The following is a 22,017-nucleotide window of genomic DNA, read 5'->3' on the forward strand; positions in this document are numbered from 1 at the left end:
ATCCACGATCCACTGGTTCATCCTTTGAATCGATCGTTGCTAATATAGACTAACTGTTAATCACACAAGAAGTCTAAGAATCTAGCCAAAATGCTCACACAAGGCTCATAACATAATCCCTTACAATTCTATAGTTATAGGCTAAGTGCACTACTTTAATTGTTCTAAGCCCATTTAAGGTTCTACACATCTTCATTACCCATCTCTTGCATATCTAATGGATTACTAATTCAATTAGATTAGGTCTATAGTCTATTAGATAAGACTTAAGAATATCTACAACTTGTAGAAGGAACCAAAGGCTAAATCTGACCATAAAGGTCCAATACAAGTTCCTTAGGAAAACTGGCTGTAAGCCCAAGTTCACTAAATAGGCCCATTAAACTAATTCCCAGTCTAACTGTCAAACTAATGGTCACTAATTGTCAAACTAACAGTCGACGGGTCTCTAACAGTCAACGTCTAAGGTCATGTCAAGGTCCAGGGTCAAATAGTCAAAGTCTACTGAGTCAAATATGGTTAACTCAGTCAGACACACTAAAACAGATTAACTAGGTCCGAGAATCAGCTAGCTAGACAGCTGACAAGTCTGAATCATATAAGCTTGTTGGTTATGTGAAATTCACAGTTCAAATACTATCTTTCAACATTACAACAATACATTGAATCCATCAAGACTTCATAATTGAATACAAATACAAACTTAGCTTACCTTTAGGTAGCAGAAGCAAGCTTCAATTGAGAATATCTTCAAGCTACTCATCTACCATTACAAATATCCTAAGTTGTATCCATCTCTTGCAATATTTTTAGTTCAAAGCACAATTTTATTAGCTACAATTGTCACACAACATAACTCTACAATTACCTGTAATTCCATACTTGAACAACACCCATAACTGCAATACACACCTCATTCCTATTTCTGCCACTTCATTATTATCATCTCAGAAGTAACACCATCACTTGTAACTTCAACTACAACAACATTGTACATCCATTCATATAACCATACAATCACCACCAAAGACTCATGGCTGATCTCCATTAAGCTCAATATCATAATCACCACCAGATTACTCCTCTAGCTGCCCTGTACATGCTAACAACACCACCATTCAACCACCAACACACTACAACAGTTGTATTCTTTATAACTTTATCCCTGCAAAGCTCACAACAGCAACAAAATCATCTTCCTCACATTCATTCATATAGTTTCCATTTCTATAAACTCAGTCCATCACAAACACATCTTAGTGTTCATTATCATAACTTGAAATGCCAGTTCTATCACAAATACATCTTTATTCTTAATTCAATTATCAAGCACATAAACTCATTCAATAAAATTGAGTAGCTAAGATAAAACATCTCAGGGAATAATTACCTCAAATGGTTCCACTGAAACCAAGGAAACTCATTCTTCTTTACCTTGAACTCAAACTAGCATCTTCCTCAGGCAGTCTAGGATTGAATTCTTCTCTACTTCAATTCAGTATATTAGTTCCACTCAATCAGTATTCACCAATCTTCATCGCCTGCATAATTTCCCCAATGAGCCCTAACTTAATACCCAACTCATGACTTCTCTAATTCAAACCAAGAACAGTAACCCAATTCTTCATAAGAACAGCTTCACATCAACAAATCAACATCAACCCTTTTGTTCTTCATCACTAATCACTCAAATCCAACTTTAATTACTCTATCCTTCCATGGTCAGAACCCAGTCTCAAACCCTAAGTTTGTTTAACCATGAATCAACACTAGAGCTTCAATTAAACAATAACCCTTTCGATCTCCATCTAACAACAACGCAAATCACTTATCAATTTCAACATGCACTCATCAATCTCAAAACCCTAATTCCTCGATTATTCACTCTGAATTGAAAATCAATTGTTAATTCTTCTTCCTTGCTATCAAATCAAATTACCCATCACCAATAACTTAATATCATCCTCAGTATCACATAAATCTTCAGTCGAATCCATCTCTCAGAAACCCTAAATTTTCATTCTCTAATTCACCTCTTTCCTCGAATAATAATCAACTATAGACAATCACAGTACCACCATAAACTATCCCATGATATTTTCCACCTTCTAATGAACACAAAAATTCTGTTTTGAACTCTCAAATCGAACCTCACCATCGACTCTCAAAACAACAGAAGAAAAGAAGAAGAAGAACATAAAAGTAGAACGAAGAATAAGAAAGAGAAAGAATACGAGAGAAAGAGAAAAATAATGAGTCGAGTTCTTCTCGACACGTTTATGGTGATAAGGCCAGCAACCAATGATAAAGGCACCTTCCCAAACGATAAGGGGAAGCCAGGCGGTTTAAAGGAAAATGACTTATTTGTCCCTCATAATATCTTCTTCATGACTTCATCCGATTGACACGTTCGAACAACCCATTACGCATAACTTTTTGATACATATTCAATGGTATTATTTTCGTATCCAGATCGTTGTTAGATTAATTTCTATTAATTAACGTTCGTGTTAAACTAATAGATTTATTATCGGCTAATTTAATACTTGACTGGTCTAATAGGTTGACAAACTTGCGGGTCTTTACAAAAGGTATCAATTAAGCTCAACATAGGTTGTGTTCTCTGTTTGGGTTCATGAATGGCCACATCCTCCACCCCTTCAATGAATATTGTAGATGGCATAGCAAAGTCTTTTGCAGGGAGTAATTTTGTTGGTAGAATGGGTATACTTTTAGAATGGGACCTGCAGCTGAGACGGTAATGAATAAAAATTGTTTTGAATAGTTTGGCATTTCATTAAAATCTATTCCCAGGTGAACTCCAAATTTGTAAATACGATCGACTTCATTTATTATCCAGTTGGGAACGATGAATCTTTGAGGTTGATTGAAGTCGATTGTTCTATTATACAAACTTATCAATGTTGTGGGTTTTACAGGTAGCTGATGATGTTGTGATGATTTCTGGGTATGATCGGTGGATGAAAGAGTGGATATGGATATGGATGGTTGTATTTCTGGATGCGTCTGAGAAGGAGTGGATATGGTTGTAGGCATGGTTTGATTGTAGGGGTTGATGATATGGATGGGGGAGTGGATATGGTTGTAGGCATGGATGATTGGAGGCATGGTTGGATTGGAGGGGTTGATGGTATGGCTAAAATTGGCGGTGAAGGAATGGGTAACATGGGTTCATACGGTTCAATATCAAGAGATATTTTGAAAGATGGGGGTGCAAGGGGTTCAATAGGTGCCACCACATCGATTTCCATGTCCATCTGCCAAATCAGAAGAAATATCCACGGCAGCAACTTTTTTCCAAATCTATTTATATTTATTCTGTCTTTTCTTGCGCCTCACTCTTCCCTTGTTTGATCCGTGATGACTTGGTTTTCTTGGAAATTGAGAAAATATGGCGGAAGTGGTTATTTTAGACTTACCTGAAATATGCGTATCTTCCGTTATCTTAGAAGTGGCAATAAAAGGTGCAAGTTGAGATGTAATCTTGTCAGGGTTAACGATATTCCTGAAATTTGGGAGAAAATTCCTTTGTTTCCTTCTACTGACTTCCATGAAATCCCCCATATTCAAACGATTCTCCGTTGACTCTGAAAAATTCAAATTTACTGGGGGCAAGATAACACAATTCTGATCAGAATTTGACGGTTTTCCGGTCACAGCTACATGTGCGATGAACATTTGTTTTCCAGTGAAGATTTTGATGATTCTTGGTATGGAATTTATTCCATTGGTGTTTCTGACCTTCATTCGTATAGCTCTCAAATTTTGTAGTTTAACGTTGCTGGATCCACTAACAAAATCTCCCCACAGAACTTTCCTAGAGTATGTATGAATTCCAATGACCAGAATTGATATGGCACACCATAAATTTCAATATGAAAATCATATTGGTGATAGATGGGTGAACTCCAGATAGAATTATGCCATCGAAATACTGAACATAACAAATTGTTGGAAGTAAAGGTGAATTCCAAATTTGCATTTGACAGTGCAGCATCTGCATGAAAGATGGCTTGAGTTGAGTTTATTGGATAGATTGCAAATTACGACTCAATCTGCAATAAAGAACACAAATCTATCCCAATGCTTTGCCAAGATTGAACTTGAACCGGGGCTGAAATAATGAAGGCATTTTCCCAGTTACCCAGAATATGATGCTTATCTAAAATGTTTAGATATTTTCCATATTTTGAATTCTTAGCTGAAAAGGTAACTGATGGAGCAAATCTGTCACAATGAAAGGGTGATTTAACAGAACATTGATGAGCAATAGGGTTTGGATTTTTGGGTTTAAACAAGTTCTGACTTACAGTTTGAGCAAAAGTTTTTGGGAATGTATTCAACTGAGATTTTGGATTGAGAGGTTGCAAAGGTTGCAGAGGTTGTGTTTGAGGGATCCTAGAGTATTTTAAGGATGAGGATGAGAAAGATGTTAACGATTCCAGGGCAGAGGAAACTGCAAACCAACCTTCAAAATTATTACCAGCAGGGATGAAGATGGAGATTGGATCTGCTCTATGAGTTGATCTGGGTAAGAGGATGTTAATGTAAAACCCATTTTCATTTGATAACTTGGTAGCACAGAACCATTTTCTATTATCTTCAAATTTCCAGACACTTTTCCCAGCATCACCATTTTTGGCCGCTTCGAACATCAAAAGTTGCAGGTTCTTAGCTAACGAAATTGAAAACGTAGCTTTTATGGATCCGTGTGTGTGGAATTCTGTGACTGTAATGGGGGCCAAGGGGATGGTTTTGCTACATGAGAATTGAAAGAATTTTTTCTCAATATTGACATAGAGGTTATTCATGATCTGATAGGTTACTAAAGAACTAAGGGATGGGAAAACTAAGAGAAGATCTAATGGAAAACTAAAGGGCTCTAGATCCTAACAGGAATGAAGCTAAAATGGAGATGGATTTGGAGATAGGTAGATGAGAGAGAAGCTCTCATTTTTGTGGAGACATATTGCACGAATTTAGTAGGTTAACACTCGAACCATACCTGAATTCAAATTATAAGTCAGATATAGTCTTGTGCTTCCATTTGCGGCTACCAATCAACAGCTTCCTAACTCAATGGAATTACGAAGTGTAATCCCCAAAATGAGCATAACTGATCCCAACAAATGGATTGTGATTATTAGTTAGACTGAGAAAAAAAAAAGATTATTAGTTAGACTGCCCACAGTTTGGTATCAAGGAGATTTCTGCCAATTCACTGTATACATTGTGGGAGAGTTGATAGTGCACTTCCTATGGGTAAACACCCCAGTGGGGAAGGCAGAAAAATTGACCGTTCGAGAGTGGGTGTTCTTCAAACAGTTCTAGGTTATATTTGTTAAACTATATAAAAATGCTACGTCCGAAGCACAAATCTGCCCTCATCATATATGCTTCTCGTCTTTATCAAACCGCAAAATGATATCGCAAATATCAATTATATACAATAATTTCAAGCTACAAAAGATAAACAATTGAGCCATATCAAAAGACCACATACGTAAATAGGGCCAAGGAGTAACACCGAAAATTCTGAGTAAAATCTCGCAGACTAACTATACACAGGTTCAATCGAAACCAAATGGGAGAAATTGAAAGTCATAACGTATACACTGTATGAAAAGAATATCTTACCAATTTTATTCTCCATATGTTTTGTTTCTCAATGTCGAGCTTGCACAATTAGCCTATAACTTCAACAGAGTGTAATACGGGAGGCTCCACTGCCATCCAAAGCTACATAAATTGGATAAATTAATGTTATTCCCTGATTACTCATTTATTCGCTATTAACGAATGATAATTGATAATAAAAGAGATACTTGGAGAATAAAAGCAACACATATTTCATTAATCACGTGTACAATTCACACTAACAATAATGACCTACAATAAAAACTTAACCAATCTTACCCAATACTTCATATTATCAAATAATTGCTTGTAAGGGAATCTGTCTACTTATCATTGTAACTCATAAGCATTAACAGAATTCATATTTTCTGAATATATATGAAAAGCAATCCAAAAATACCTGGTTGATGCAAGATGCCCACAACTCTGCTTTTGAGACTACATTTACACTTTTATCCAGCATATCGGTGATCTTATATGTAGCAGAACCAAACGATCCACCATAATTACTAAAGGTATAACTGCTTGTATCTCAAAGAATCCACCTCTACAACAAAGCAAAAGAGAAAAAAAAAAATACATTTTAAAAGAGAATGACCTTTAAACCCCATTTACAGTTTAAAAAAGCTAATGGAACTGAATTAGGGTTACCCACATTTGTTTATGGACATTGCTATAAGACAGTTCAAAATACTCTCCAGTTGATATAACTGTCATCTCAAATTCTTTATTCCGATAACCCCAATAAAGAAAATGAAATCCCAAAATTTTCACTAAGATAATTCAACAAACACTTTGAATACCTTTTATTTTTAACCTGAGAATATCTCTTAAAGTAAAGATTGTCGTGCAAGAATTCAATCCGGGTTTTCTTCTTCTACATCAAAAAGGAAGAAAGAAACAACTTCATCATAAAAACCAAAAAGTCACATCAAAAGTAAAGAAGTTGAAATCTAAGACGTGGGTTTGATTCTGAAAATAGAAAAGAAAAGAAAAGAAAGAAAACATGGGCGTGAAGATTTACTCCGTACAGAAGGATTTTAGCAGTACATAAGTTCTTTTGATAACAATAATCAAAGTAATAACAAAACCCACCCAAAATAAAACGTTTGGAATTTCAATCATATTCTTCGATTTTAATTCATCATCTATCTCGAATCTAGAGCTGCGAAACCAAACTGCAAAAACTGAGATAACGTTGTTAAGATTTTCCAAAAGCGGATGTCGAATTGATGAAGAGATTATACATGAAATACCCATTATCAGAAGCCTTTTTTTTTTCTAACAGTGACAACCAAAAAAATTCAGGGAAATTTGGGGGTTCCTAGTCTTGGTTTTTTTTTTTTTTTTTTATCGGTAAAGAATTTGATATTGTCACGGATCCCTAGTATCATCATCTGGAGACTTTATCACTGTACTACAGTGACACCCGCTTAAGATTTGAAGGAACTCACAATTGGGAGATACTCTCACAAATTGGGGGATACTTAAGATTATATAGAACTGGATTTTGACTAAGGAGATATTTTTCTCCGAAATAAAATATCAATACTGCCCATAACCCTAATAAAAACTAAAAAGAAAACCTAGATCATTTTAATTTGGTACAATAGTACAAATCTTCACATAGGACACACTTAATCACCGTCACTACAACAAAACATACGTTTAGTGATAAAATTTTATGTGACCAATAAAATTTCGTCTACAAATCTAGTGATTAGGGAGGAATATTTTTTTGGTCACCATATTTTTTTTTCTTGCGACAATCGGTAAATTTGGTTTTTAAAGTTGTCACTGAAAATTTTTATGACCAAATATGGTGACCAATCCTGTCTCAGTCTCTAATATCTTTTTTGTGACCAAATATAATGACCAATCTTGTCTCCGCCTCTAAATATTTCTTTGTGACGAATTATTTCGGTCACGAAATTGGTTTCTAGCGACAAAGGAAAATTATGGTCTCCAAACATATTATTGCTGACAATCCATATTTTTGTCCCTGAATGTATCTTACACTGACAAAATTAGTTTTTTACCAAAATGAATGTCCGTCAAATAAGGATTTTTTCGTTAGAACTATTAGTATCCAAACAAATTGTTGTCGCAAATGGATTGTTTTCTACTGACAGAAGAAAAAAAATGGTCTCCGAAAAAACTATTGCTGACAACGTGTAACTTTCGTCCCTATATCTATTTATGCAGACAAAAATTAATTCGTCATCTAAACGAATACGAAGCAAATCTGAAATTTTGTTATTAAAACTTTGTTAGTGACAAGACAAATTGTGGTATGCAAATAGGAATATCCGGTGATGATGCTAAACCAACACTTGTATTGGAATATGGATTCAATTTACAACTTCAACAACTTAAAATCACCCCAAGTTCAAAATATAAAAACTTAACACTAAAAATAATGCTCAACCCCTATTGACATTCGACATTACAGACTAAAAAGTGTTGAAGAAAAAAATCAACAGATGGTCTATACATCTACAAAATAATCACCACATAGCATAAAGAGTAGGTTTGTTAACTTTCTACGAAAACAGAATTGCATGAACCTGACATGGATATTTGATCGTCTTCCCGCTTCTACTTGCAGGGTCTTTCACCCGTTGCGAAAAGGAGTTGCTTGATACCCAACCTGCACCACCTTTCTTTCCATTGACACCTGCAAACAGGTCAACAATTTCAGCAGGAGTTGCTTGATACTATACTAAGATGCAACTTCCTAGTCCTACTGATCATTATAATCCTGTTGCGATTCCAGAGAAATACGAAGAACAAAACAGAGTCAAAAGAATTACCTAAAAGGACACCCACAGGTCATGCTTGTATGGATCGAACTTGGAATGCAGGTACACTATTATGAAGTGTTGTAACGAAGTAGCAAGTTGAGCAGTGCCTCCTGCATTTCAGTGTTATGTACTTAATTAGACTCAAATCCAAAGCACCTAGCATAACATAAAGAGTGTCTAATTTACTTGGGCATTCTGCATTCAATGTTATGTGCCTCTTGCATTTCAAGAGGTCTTTTACAAGAAAAGACCAGTAAGATTGCAATTCCAATAAAAATGAGATAAATAATTCAGATGTACTTCAATAGTGCTAATAATGACTCACCCTCTGATATCAGCAAGATCACTTCTCATCTCATAGCAGTAAGAGTAAAAGTGACACATTCTCGATGCTAGAACATCAATGGTTTTCTGGTTCATATTCCTTAAGAGAGCACTACTTGCCTTTCCCACAAGCTTTGGCCAAAAGACATTAAACACAAAAGCAAATCAACCAATAGAACATTAAGCCTAGAGTAAAATATATAAAAGTTCTGGAACCTAAACCTTATAGTCGGTAAGTGTCACCTCGGGGTATTTCTTTTGATCAATCAGAAATATCAGAACAAGTAGGTATGCGTAAATTTCAAGTTCTGGAGAGTGTTTAAAAGGGTTGTGCGTTGCAGATGTTGCGGTATTAACTTCAATGACATGGTCATCTTCCTGTAACCAAATAATAAGAAAGCATTTAAAATCAATGTGATATGCCACATGGATGTCAACGGTAGCAGCATGCACAGAAAGATACATATCAGACACGAAATTAAACCATTAAACAAGAGTCTCCAATTATAACTTACTCATGTACTTCCTTGGGTATATGCTTCAGCCCACAACAAAAGGAAAAGTTTAAGAACCACAACTCAAAACCTTAAAGTCATTAGGGAATTACAGATGTAAGTAATTGGCATTGATTTGATTCCATGGAAGAGGAACCCATCAACAACCATACTCAAAAACAAAAACAAAAAATAAAACGCAAAAGGCTAAAGAATCACAGATGTGTATTACTTACAATCAAAGTACCAAATAAATGAGATTTAAAACACCAGATTTTCGTCACCAAGTAACCATTGTATGGAGTTCTAAACCAATAAGGAAATCTTGAATAGATTCATTGAAGAAGAACCCATCGAGCAATCACAACACCATTGAAAATAACAAGGGTTTTAAAAGCAAAATCAAGAAAAATTGTAATGTAAAACAAAAAATACGAAGAGTACCTTGAAGATAAGAAACAAGATTTTGAAGAGATTATTGGTAAATGTATAAGTTTCATCCATGACTTAGGGTTTATATAGCCTACTGAAATTCGAAACCCAAAACAAATTAGCGGGAATCATGCCGCCAAAAGAAACTAAAACCTCAATTTTATTCGGAAATTAGTTGCTTGATTTAGGTCTAAATTGATTTTGGAGGGAGTATGAAAATTAATGAATCAAATCAGCAGCGGGAATTTTTTTTATTTTGCTCAATTTTAGACGGAAATTGGTTACTCAATCCGGCGAAATCGGTGATTTGGTTTTCCTTAATTTTCAGACAAAAATACGGAAAATACCTAATATGGAAGACTTGGAGAATATCTTAAGGTTAGGGGAGCTAGAAAAAAAGAAAAATAGATACTAAGATTATGGGTCGTTGTGTACCATTCCAGACAAAACTCACCTCAAAACTGTCGAACCCATTTTAGTTGTTGGCAAATGAAATTAGATTATTCACGTCTCTATACAGACACCATCAAACAACTACTGCTCTGAGAATACAAAATCCATCAAACCCAAAATTCAGACCATAATGAAACCCAAACTCCATCATCACTATCAACTCAAGCCTCCATCTTATTTCGATACTACCAAAGCTCGGTCGTTGATAAGAAATGGCTTTTAATTTTGTATACAAAATTTTTCTCAATTGGAGAAAAAAAAAGAAAAAGAAAGAAACGAAGTGTGTGTGATACAAATGTAGGACACGCACACTTACACCTCTAGTGCTCCACCACGTGCTGCTTGCTAGAAAATTTCTTTGTAAGTGGTGCTAGCTTGATGAACCTGGTTTGATTGAGGTATACCCAAATTAATTGGGGTATACCAAATGAGACAAAATAAGGTCATTTTGAAATAAAACACAAAGCTCCTTATTCACATATTTACAAAAATGGCTAATCTACCATTGATTAATTAACACTAATAAATGTGATTATGATAATTAATTTAATTAATTAATTAGTTGATTAAAATTTTGAAATTAGGTTTTATTTTAGATTGAACTCATGGATGTTTTTTTTTTTTTTTTTTTAAGAATTCTACTTGTAACGGAAATGGCTAATCGTACTACCCAAAAACTTATAAATATGGGATTGTAGAGCTGTTGGACGATTTTACACTCAAAATTATAGAAGGAATCAACATTTTCAGTTCTGAAAATATGAAAAGTCGGCAAGGTCTACGGATGAAGAACATGCTGACTATATCTGGCTGGCAAAGTCTGCGGATGAAGAACATGACGACAACTTATGGCCGACAAGGTCGATAAAAAATACCCTGCCGACTATAGGATTTTCGACATGCAGAGAAGGTGTTACAAATGCATGATTAGTCGGCAAGGTATTGATTTCATAAACTGCCGACTAAAATATAGTCGACAAGGTATAGAAATGGATATCTTGCCGACCCTGTAACTGCTAATTTCAGAGATGAAAAGTCGGCATGGTATTCAACCTTATACCCTGCCGACTATATTTTAGTCGGCAAGGTCGACAAAAAATATCCTGCCGACTTTTGGTTCGTTTTGATTCTTCGTTTTTTTTTTTTTTTGATTTCACGTGTATAGTTAGAGTGTAGAAGAAAGATTTTGACTTTTTTTAATATGTTTTGGTCGGCATGTTTTTTTAGTATGGGCAATTTGGTCTTTTAACACCTTTTAGACACCCCTTATCACACTAGTTTGGATAGGAACAAAATGGATATACCCCAATTAATCTGAGTATACCCCAATCTCGCCAGGTTGATGAATAGTAATGAACAATAATGAATAACATGGCTCGACCCATTTAGTCTTATTACGGACCCCATTTCGTCTTATTACGGACCCCATTTCTTATACTATCCTAGTTTGGGCTTAAGGCATTTGCGCACCCATTAGAAAGGATAATGGGTGTCTAAATTTGATGAATCTACAAATTTTCCCTTTAAAAAATTTTTATACTACCAACTTACCCCATTAAATCCTAATAACAAAAATAAAAACCAAAATCAAATTCATTTCGATCTCCATCTCCATTTCAACCGATTCTTTTTTTTTTCTCTTTTCTTTTATTTATTTTGAAACAAAAATATTGTCGTTAATCAGCCAATCCCTTAAAGTTGGTACTTTTTCATTTTAGCTCAAATAAGATAATCTTATACCAACTCAATCCCCTAGAGTAGGTTTCAATAACATGCAATCACTCAAAAATCCAATTTTTTGAAATCAAAGTATTTTGGGTTTATAAGAACAGTCTACGTCAATGTACTTGTAAACCGAGTTCATTTAGAAACGATTGTTGTTCATTCCCACAAAGACCGATTATCTTGGATGGGCATTCTGGTTGGAGAAAATTGAACCAGATCGGTCTACGTTAATGCCCACATCTCCCGATTCTGGTATGGAAGAGATAACTGTTTTTATGTTTTTCTGTTTTTTTTAGTTTATAATCGGATCACATGAGCATTTTTTTAAACCGGTTCCTATTGTGCAATGTCAGAAATCGGTTTTTCGTTAACCCATTAATGGTGATTCTCGTCTTCATCTTATTGGTAATCTTGTTTTATGTTAATGGTTTATAATTAAGATTTTAAGTAACAATTTTAAAATTTTGTGGTACATATAATTAATAATTCAATAATTATTATTTTAAGTAACAACTGAGAAGTCTGAGTTAAATACTAGCTAGCTTTAACAAGATCCTGACATTTCGATTTCACAAATGGCATAATAGCTAATCCTTTTGTAAGTTTTATCGTTTGAGCAAGGGATACCGAGGTATTATCACTTCTTAAAGGAATGGGTCAGGGAGAAGAGACAAGTCAATGTTCAAAGAGCTCTCTGCAAGCAAGATCTTTCCTGATCAGGAAGCAGTTCTTTGTAACATTTTGGATTTTTTTTCGAAGAGGCAAAAATAATATAAATAAGAAAGGGTGCCAAGATAACACCCTCAAGAGATACAAAAAGAAAAGAGCAAAGAGCTTACATTAAAAACATCCTTAAGTTTTTTTAAAGACATTACATTATAGTTGTTTTTAACTTAGGAAATGATCAAATTTATTTGTTGTGTTCTATAGTTCTTCTGGATATATTTGCGGTTTGTCGCTCTTTCTCTTCGCGATGTACTTGTAATTGATGTCCTTAATTTGTATTAGGGTTTTGATTATCTTGTATTTTGATTTTTTTTGTTACTCTTGTAAGCGAACATGTAATCACTATTTTGATTTGAATGATTGAAATATGTTGATTGTCAAAAAAAAAAAATCTAGAGATATAGATGTTCAATTATTTATGATAATGCACAATTAAGACTAGATCATTTCATTTTATTTGACACACAACTGTGAATGTGCTATATCTACTCAAAATGATAATACTGACATTATGTGTATTTCAGTGTGGAAACCTTTAGCGGCTCTATGGCTGTAAAAATAAACTTAATAATTTATATAAGTCTAACTCCAACATTAAATCTGATTCATGAATACGTTTGATCTCATTCGAACCTCGTGCTTCTCATGCGCACATTTACAGTTTGCTGACTCGCGACTTGAATCAGACCTAACCCCTAATTCAGACCCTTTTGAGCCCTGGAATGAAATGTACATGTTCTTAACTCATGGGACCAAGCCATTAACTGACATATTTTTGAGTCGAATGAATCAAATCTGACTCAAAACAACAAACACACTGAGTCGATCCATATGAATCAGATAATTCAGTCAGATCTTGACATGTCGAATTAAAAAAAATAAAAATACTATTAGTTGTTTTAATCCGTAGTAAAAGTCCAAAAAAAAATATCCTACGCTCAGTAAATATAGACTATGAGTCCAATTTTGTGCATACTCCTTTAAAGAGTGTGCACATAACAAACCAATCATATTGGTTATGGAAGACCAACCGTTATCAATTAATTTTTATTTCATTTTAACTTAATCTTTATTTTAAAAAGGTAAGCATATCAAACTATACTATTTACTGATTCTTAAAAAAATATTGTTTTATAAAACAAAATAGGTAATTAATTTTAACGATAAATATTGTACGAAAAATAAATTAGGATCAAATAACGTTGTTATTGATTAACTGATCTCGATTTCATTGTTTTGACCAAAAACGTGATGATTATCGGACAAAAATTAAAGTATATAACAGTCCATCATCTTACTTATTCATTTTGTGTTATGGTTGTTTTAACTTAATAGAATCTAAAGTCGATCAGCAACAAAAATATTTGATCTTTTTTGTTTTATGTGTATTTCAATATTGTGTTACGATTGATTTTTTTTTTCTTTCTATTTTTCAATATTATCTACTAATTTTTCTTTTTAATACAATTCATAATTAGAGGAATCAATCACACTTAATAAAAGAGGTTTTAATTGGTAGCCGAGCAACAAGCTGAGCCCCAACCCCTTTTTGAATAGTAATACCTAATCTGTAAAAAATAAAACTACCAAGACCACTATCATCGTCATGACTAATTAAATAATTCTTCAGACGCTTGAAAAAACAAACAGTATCATCGCTAAGTTTCCCTAAGGTAGTGAAAGCTCGCACACCCAAACCATAACCATGTGAAGTGCACACATTCAAATACTTAGAACGTTTTCGCGAGATTGCTTTGGAGATAGCCTGGCCTGGGACGAAAGTGCGAACACCATCTCCAGTGAAGGGGGAGACTCCAGTGACATCCATACAAACATCTTGGTCGTTTTCCCAGTTGAGGACAAGGATATCCGCTGGACGTAAATCCTTGTTATTCTCGGACAAAAAACCTAAAGCAACTTCCTTGCGAGCATGGACACCAACTTTGAAACAGATATTCGCAATTACATCACGAACCAAGTCATGGTGGAACTTTAGACCAACATCATTACCACAGTGAAGCGTGTGATCACCAAAAATATCCATAGGCTTATTGCAACATGAGCACAACCCGTCCTCAACAAATAAAGGGATACCAAGGCGATAACAAACTACTGCTCTGAACTGTCTGGGACCAAGGCACTGACCTAAACCGCTGATCGGAATAGCCAAGAGATAATCTTGAGCATGTTTGATCTGATTGCACTTCCAAAGAACGGAGTCTCTTGCGGATAGAGTAAATTGGTCGGGGATTTGCTTCTTACCTGCATCAAAATAAGTGACTTCCAGGGAATGCATAGAAGGGGGGGAAGTGTCATCGATGCAATAATTAGAAGGCAAACCACATACCTGAATGAAATTCCGAAGAGCCATCTGATAGGAAATCTCATTATCTGTTGAGAAAGAGCTACCAAGTATCGTCTTCCGCACAGAGGCAGTCTGACTCAGAGAGGCAAGATAGCAATAGGTGCTAGTTTCAGACATGGTGTAAATGCCAAGACCACCATATTTGATAGGGAGAGTGGCCAGTCTTTGTTGCAAAGGTCCAAACCCAGCTCTATCTCCGGTGATTAAAAGCCTAAAATATTGGAGTAGGTGGTCGTCAAAGAGGTCAGAGGCCTGTTGTAGAGCTGCCGGATTAGTAGTACGCATAGCAAAATATACTCTAGATACACCGACACAATTACGGAGTAATAACATCTCACTCTGGGGATCTCTAAGCTTTTTGATAGAAGACGTTAGCTGAATAGTATTTTTCACCCTATTAAGCGCCATGTCACTCAAGAAATCCAAATCCAAACTCACAGGTCCACCCAAAAGCTTAACTCCCTTGCTAGGTCTACCAATATCCGGGGGGGAAACACCTACCTCCAAACTGCGTGGATCGGTAGTGGGCCAAAAAACCTCGGTCTTCTTGATATTAAGGTGAAGACCTCTACCCGGTCCTTCAGACTCAATAATGTTCAAAGCTCGAGCAACCTCCATAGTGTCTCCAATGATAGTGCCATCATCCAGGTACCAGGCGTGCAAATCAAGCTTGCAACGAGAAGCAATGGACTTCACAAGGGGATGGAGTTCCAAAGCAAACAAAAGGGGACCAAGAGGATCACCTTGTTGAACACCGAGTGCAGAAGACAAGATGTATTGGTCATAGTACAGTTTAGCAAGCCTAGCATAACAAAATTCTACCCAACGAGAAATACATGGACAATGAAGCCGAACCTCTTTGATATGAGAAGACCTGCGCACCATGTTGAAGGCATTCGAAAAATCAATAAGTAACATTGACATATTATTCGAGTGACCTTTCAACTCCAGCAAACTGTTGACAGAATGAAGTATACTCTCCCCCCCCCCCACCGGCACTCCAACACCAAACTGATGATCACCCAAGTAGGATTGCATATCCTTACCAACTGAGAAGGCAGCCACCTTAGAGACCGAACGACGCCAAATAGTACCAACTGCTATTGTCCTAAGACCACCCCCAGGCTTGAGTAAAGGTGTAAGGGGTGCACTTGCGATGAGCTCACCTAAAACCTTAGGGCATTTACCTGCCAACCAAAGGTTGACAACCTAGTAATCGTAGACGCTAACTCGTCTGCCACAGCCGCAGCTGCACCACGTAAAACGTCGACTAAATGTTGAGCCCGTAAACCATCACGGCCGCAAGAAGTTCCCATAGGGAAACTTTTAATGGCACCAATTACATCCCTTGAGTCAACTGTTATTGGGTCACCAATAGCGACTTCATCCTGAAAAGAGGGTGGAGGAGCTGCAGGGTGTTTGTATTGCAACTCGGACAAAGTGCTCTCATTATGAGGCGCTTACCCGTTCGAAGACAAGACACGAATCGCAGCTGCGAAATGCCCGTGACCAATATTCTTGCGACAAGCACTCAAATTAGCCACTTCTAGCTTGTCTTTCTTGTCCTTTTGAGCTGAGTATTGTTGGCATGGGAGGCGTAGCAGCTTGGAGATCAATGTGAGGCAGCTCATTGGTTCCTTCCAAGTGATCAAAGCCTGCTGGATGGCTGCAATTTGAAGTCGCTTCATGTTGGAAGACTTCTCTTCAGCCGAACGAGTAGGCCTGTATATATTTAAAGTGCAAATGGGAAGCAACAACAAGCGAATCCAGGAAAACATATCCGTAGGTCTACACAACACATCATCCAAACAAGTGTTCAAGGCTCGAGAGAAGCCTAATCTGCATTGATGTGGGATGTTAGAAACCGTGGAAAACCGCCGCTGGAAAACAGCATTAAGCAGATCAGGCGAGAGCGAGAAAGACTGCTCTGGTGCTTTCCGAGGAACATCAGTCTCAAATGAATTCGTATGAGCAGCACAGTCGACCCCCAAAGCTGTAACTTCACTATCAACCCCGGCGCCAAACACAACAACAACGTCAACCTCAACTGATTCCGTGAGAGCAACACAGTCGACACCACTAACTACAGCTTCACTATCAACCCCAGCACCATTCACAACAACGACATCTCGCAAAACAGACAATGAGGAACATATCGGCCTGACGATACCATGTATTAGAAAGTTTGCTGAAGCACCAGGACTAGCGATGGATGCGTGACGAGCTCCTTCCAAACCTTTGCAGGAGGTTCTACAGGCTCGTAAGGTCATACAATGACTGCAAAGCCATAAACGTGTCTGTTGAAGAACAGATTCACAGGCGCAGTAAACATGATAATCGTTAGAGATTATGGCTCTGCAATCGATCTTCTTGTCATCTGTGGAACAATGTATGTCTTATAAATGTTTTGATAAGGAACCCCTTGCATAGCCTCCGCCTCCAACACCATCCATACAACTATGAATTTTTTTGAAAGGGAAGTGGATATACCCAATATGTGAAGCAGCCTCAGCGTGGAAGGTTTGACACGACTGAGGAGTAAATGATGGCCAAGGTGAAGGAGCAGGCTGCTGAGAAGAATTATGTGAGCATCTAGGATCATCGAACTGTGTAGAAGCAGGAATAATTGAAAAACTCCACAAACCCTAAAAAGAAAACCAAAAACCCTAGGTCTAAAGAAAAAATCAGAGGAAAGGAAAACAGTCGTGGTATAGGGAAGGAAAAATACCAGAAAAACAAATGCAGACGCTGAAAAATCAAATCCTGGAAGATGCAGGCATGAGACCAATCCATTGACAAACCCTGGTTTTCAGGCATAATTGATTATTGTTCTCTTTTTTAAATTCTTTTTATTTTCTTTTTTAAAATTTTAAATATTTTTCGTTTTTATACGATTAGATTATGTTACCTATATATTCTAAATTATAATATTTATGTCTAGATATGATGTATATTCTTTACCAATTAAAATATTTATGTCTAGATATGATGTATATTCTTTACCATTTTTAGAATAAAAATCAACGGAAATAAAAATAAAACATTAATTCTAGATAACGCTAGTTACAATTTGACTCATCAGGAATTCAGAATACATCTTTGACCCGCACCCGCTGTCGATAACTTCTATGAAAACCTCTTTTTTCCTCTCACTTCTAACTTTTCTTCTCGCTCTCGTCTGGTATCTCTTTCCCAATCTCTCATATGGTATTTCTTCATCAATCGTAAGAAAAATAGAAAATAAATTAGAGGGAAGAGTTCTAGTAAAGCACACCAGTAGCAAATCAGGTGATGCACCACCTTCATTAGATGCTTAGCATGTTCAAGTTTCTTAATCAATGGTAGATTTTCTGCAAATTTCGTCAAATCTCAGTTTTTAGTCTGTATTGATCTCTAATAAGGGTTTTTATTTCTACCAGTTGTCTCATCTTCTGTCGATTCTTCCTTAGGGATCTAATTTATAATTAGGAGTTTGATTTATAATTAGGGTTTTGATTTCTAATTGTCGATTCTTCCTTAGGGGTTTGATTTATAATTAGGGATTTGATTTATAATTAGGGATTTGATTTAGAATTAGGATGCCCATGCCGATTCATAACAAGGGTTTTGATTTCTTCCTCGGGTTAGGTTTTCAGAGTACATGACTTCATCACTGCAATTCGATGGTTCGTATAGTGTGCGTTTGTTCATCTTTTCAATTTGTTTGTTTTATTGGTTTTGTTTTACTGATTTTGTGTATTTTTTTTAATTCAGGCACCAAAGAAGGAGAAAGAAGGAGAAAGCTCTACTACCATCTTCAAAGCCAGCTAAATCTGGTGGTGGGTTTCAGATAATATATTCATAATTATATACTGACTAGAGGACCACGAAGACTTCCTTTCACTTTTCCCCCTCAAATATTATTTGCACTCAAGGTTTGTTCTGTTTTTCCCTAATCGTGTATTCATGTGTGCCAATTAGTTATTATTTCTAAAATTTATGCTTCGTGTACGCTGGGTTGTATGCATTTCTTATTTCCTTAGACATGCTTTTCTTTGTTGACTTAATAAAAAATTCAAATGATTGTAGTTGGTTAGGTGGCTCCGAGATCAGGATGGGGATGTAGTTGGAGAAGAGTTAAGTTGTTGTACCAGGTAATTTTTTTTCTTGTCTCTTGTGAGCCTTGGAAGTTTTCTTGGTTGTCTCAGGATGATATGTTTATCTTTGTGCCCCAGCTTTGGGTAACAATTGACTATGCATATCATATTTGTATGAGGTGTGACTGAGTCTGACAGTTTGTTAGTGCACTTAATGATGCTATTCATTCAGTGTACATTTAATAAACGGTCAATTTGTTAGTGCATATCATATAATCTGGATCTATCATCTGTCCCAGCTTCGTAACTGGCTTTAAGATGTACCTGCAATGCGCAGAGGTATATCATAATTTTTAAACTATCATCATCATTTTCAGGAAGGAGCAAACCATCAGATGGACTCATATCTGTTTGACTGTTTGTATTATTTTCGTTTTAGTTATTTATATGCTAAGAATGATTGTTATATTGAAGTATTCATACTTTTTGAAGAAGAATCTGCAGTAATAGACTCGAATTGGCAACTGTATAACGACAATTTAAATGTGTTGTATGAACACTTATATGTATCTGTCTGTTTAAATTTTTATTAAACTCTTCTCTCACTTGCTCTCCTTTTGTTGCAGCCAAAGAGAAGCCAGGTGCTTCTGTTTCACTAGCTTAAAGACGAAGAGCGAATAAAATTTGTAAGCAACACAAAGTTATATCATCTTGATTTTTGTCTAATTCTATTTTCTTAATTTCACCAACCTGTAAAATGACATGTAATTTTTATATTGGATAAGATGATTCAGCTCCAACAAAAAAGCATCATCGAAGGAGAGAAAAGAGATGAAACTGATATTTACAATGAGGTTCTTGGAATAAGATTTAAAAGAAGAGTATCCGGAAGATGCAAGCAGATTACAAATTATTCCAACAAGAGATCGATTCAAATGTTAGAACCAAATGGACCTAGATGAAGGGTTTCAAGTTATCAATATAGTATTTCAAATTATTGGTGTTTAGAATAATACACAAGAGATTTTATATCTTGATGAATTTCAATTTATGATGTTTTTATTGTTTTTAGGTTGTTTTGCCATAGTAATGGTATAATCTCATATTTAAATATTTGACTTAATAAGAACTTAAATCTTTTGTGCTCTATATCTGTTATGATTTTATGATTGTAATAACAAAAAAAAATCGAATAAAGAAAATTGAATGAATTTCTGATAGTATTTTCGTTTACGGTTCATAAAAAGCTTGTAGAAATAAATAATTGACTTTGAAAAGGAAAACAAGTAGTTCTTAATAAAGTATTTAGGGACCAAAAAGATCTCTTTAATGAAGAAGAAAGTTGTCTGAGAAATTCATTTTCTAAGGAAAAATTAATTGTCATCGATTATGATATTTAGAGGCGATTTTTAGAAAGCGTTTGTTTTTGGAAAAAAACATTTCGAGGCAAAGTGAGTTGTCACTGATGGAATATTTAAGGACCAAAACATGTTGTTTTTGGAGACAAAAGAAATTGTCTTTGAAAGTTCGTGTTATAGGCAAAATGAATTGTCTTCGATAAAAAATTTAGAGACAAAAATAAACCTTTTAGAGAGGAGGAATTTTGTCTCCGAAGATTTTTTCTAAGGCAAGAAATTTGGTCACTAATAATAAAATATTTAGAGACGAACAAGTTAGTCTTCAAAATTTGGTATTCATGGGCTATTGATTGTCTCTGATTAAATTAATTAGAGACAAAAAAAATTGTTTCAGATAATTATTATTAAAGACAAACTAAATTGACACAAAACTTTCGCTTTTGAGACAATTTTTTTGGTCTTAAATAGTTATCATTAAAGACAAATTAAACTGACACAAAATTTTCGTTTTTGAGACAATTTTATTGGTCTTAAATACTTATCATTAAAGACAAATTAGTTTGTCCAAGAATTTACATTTTCACGACAAAAAACTTGCTCGCAAAAGTATGCCTTTTGGTGTTGAATTCTTTGGTCATTAAAATAACTTTCACAGACAATTTTATTTCGTTGGTGAAAGAAACTTTTGTTGACAATAAATTTTTAGTTGTTAATTAATTGTTCTCGTGACCGTTCGTAATTTTGTCGCGATATACTTTCCCAGACGGGGTATTTGAGACAACTTCATGACAATTTTTTTTTCTTCACAACAAATATTTCGAGACAAAAAAAAGGGATTTTCTGACAATTTTTTTTGACACTAAACCCCGATTTTCTTGTAGTGCGTGTCCATAGGCTTTTGGCCATAAAAAATTTTCACTCTAGAAATATGGCATCAAGTGCCATGATAATTGGGTACCTTGATGGCTACATAAACTTTGAGTGACTATAAGATATGATTTACCATGGCCATAACGTTATAACCGTGTCTATATGGTACACTTTTTTTTGGGGTGTAGTTGAGCATTTTTCCTTTCACCATGGTCATAAGATCCTCATAGACACGTAATTTAGTTTGAACGTGGACAGCGGTTACCTTAAAGCTACATGAATTTTGATTAAACCGTGGCCTTCGTTATCAATTGGACACGTAAAATCTGTTTTATCGTGACCAATCCATAACTTACGGTTACGCAAATATCATACACCATGGTTATTATTTACCTTTATTTTTATTACACAGTGAACCAATAAAACCATGGCAATAAAGTCTTTATAAACACAAACTATGGATTCAACGTGTCTATTGTTTACTTTAAAAGCCACATGCATTCATTTTGTTCGTGTCCATCCTCATCTTTCAGCCATGCAGAGAGCATTTAAACATGGGTGCATATATGATCAGCCACGCAGATAGCATTTAAACATGGCGCATATATGACCTATGGCTAGGAGTATTTTTGGATCCAGCTATGAATTGCTGGCCGGAGTTGAGCCGACAGATAATTATATGCGTCACAAATTAATAAGGAAATCCGAGGAATATTGCAAAAGCCAAAATAA

The 22,017-nt window shown here is 35.4% G+C and overlaps 2 long non-coding RNA genes across 3 annotated transcripts; both read right to left on the reverse strand.

The window, feature by feature from the left end:
* Positions 1-611: 611 nt before the first annotated feature.
* Positions 612-2,241, reverse strand: LOC113331031. Its single transcript, XR_003350641.1, has 2 exons — positions 1,391-2,241; positions 612-1,165 (listed from the first exon to the last, which is right to left on the reverse strand). It is a non-coding gene; the product is annotated as an uncharacterized LOC113331031 (long non-coding RNA).
* A 3,156-nt stretch (positions 2,242-5,397) lies between these two features.
* LOC113331030 lies at positions 5,398-6,986 on the reverse strand. 2 transcript variants are annotated; one of them, XR_003350640.1, is made up of 5 exons: positions 6,754-6,986; positions 6,462-6,535; positions 6,059-6,205; positions 5,659-5,760; positions 5,398-5,481 (listed from the first exon to the last, which is right to left on the reverse strand). It is a non-coding gene; the product is annotated as an uncharacterized LOC113331030 (long non-coding RNA). The 2 variants fall into 2 exon arrangements; XR_003350639.1 differs by having other exon boundaries at positions 5,450-5,760.
* Between the last annotated feature and the right edge of the window lie 15,031 nt (positions 6,987-22,017).

Source organism: Papaver somniferum, unplaced genomic scaffold, assembly GCF_003573695.1.
Source record: "Papaver somniferum cultivar HN1 unplaced genomic scaffold, ASM357369v1 unplaced-scaffold_123, whole genome shotgun sequence".
NCBI lineage: Eukaryota > Viridiplantae > Streptophyta > Magnoliopsida > Ranunculales > Papaveraceae > Papaver > Papaver somniferum.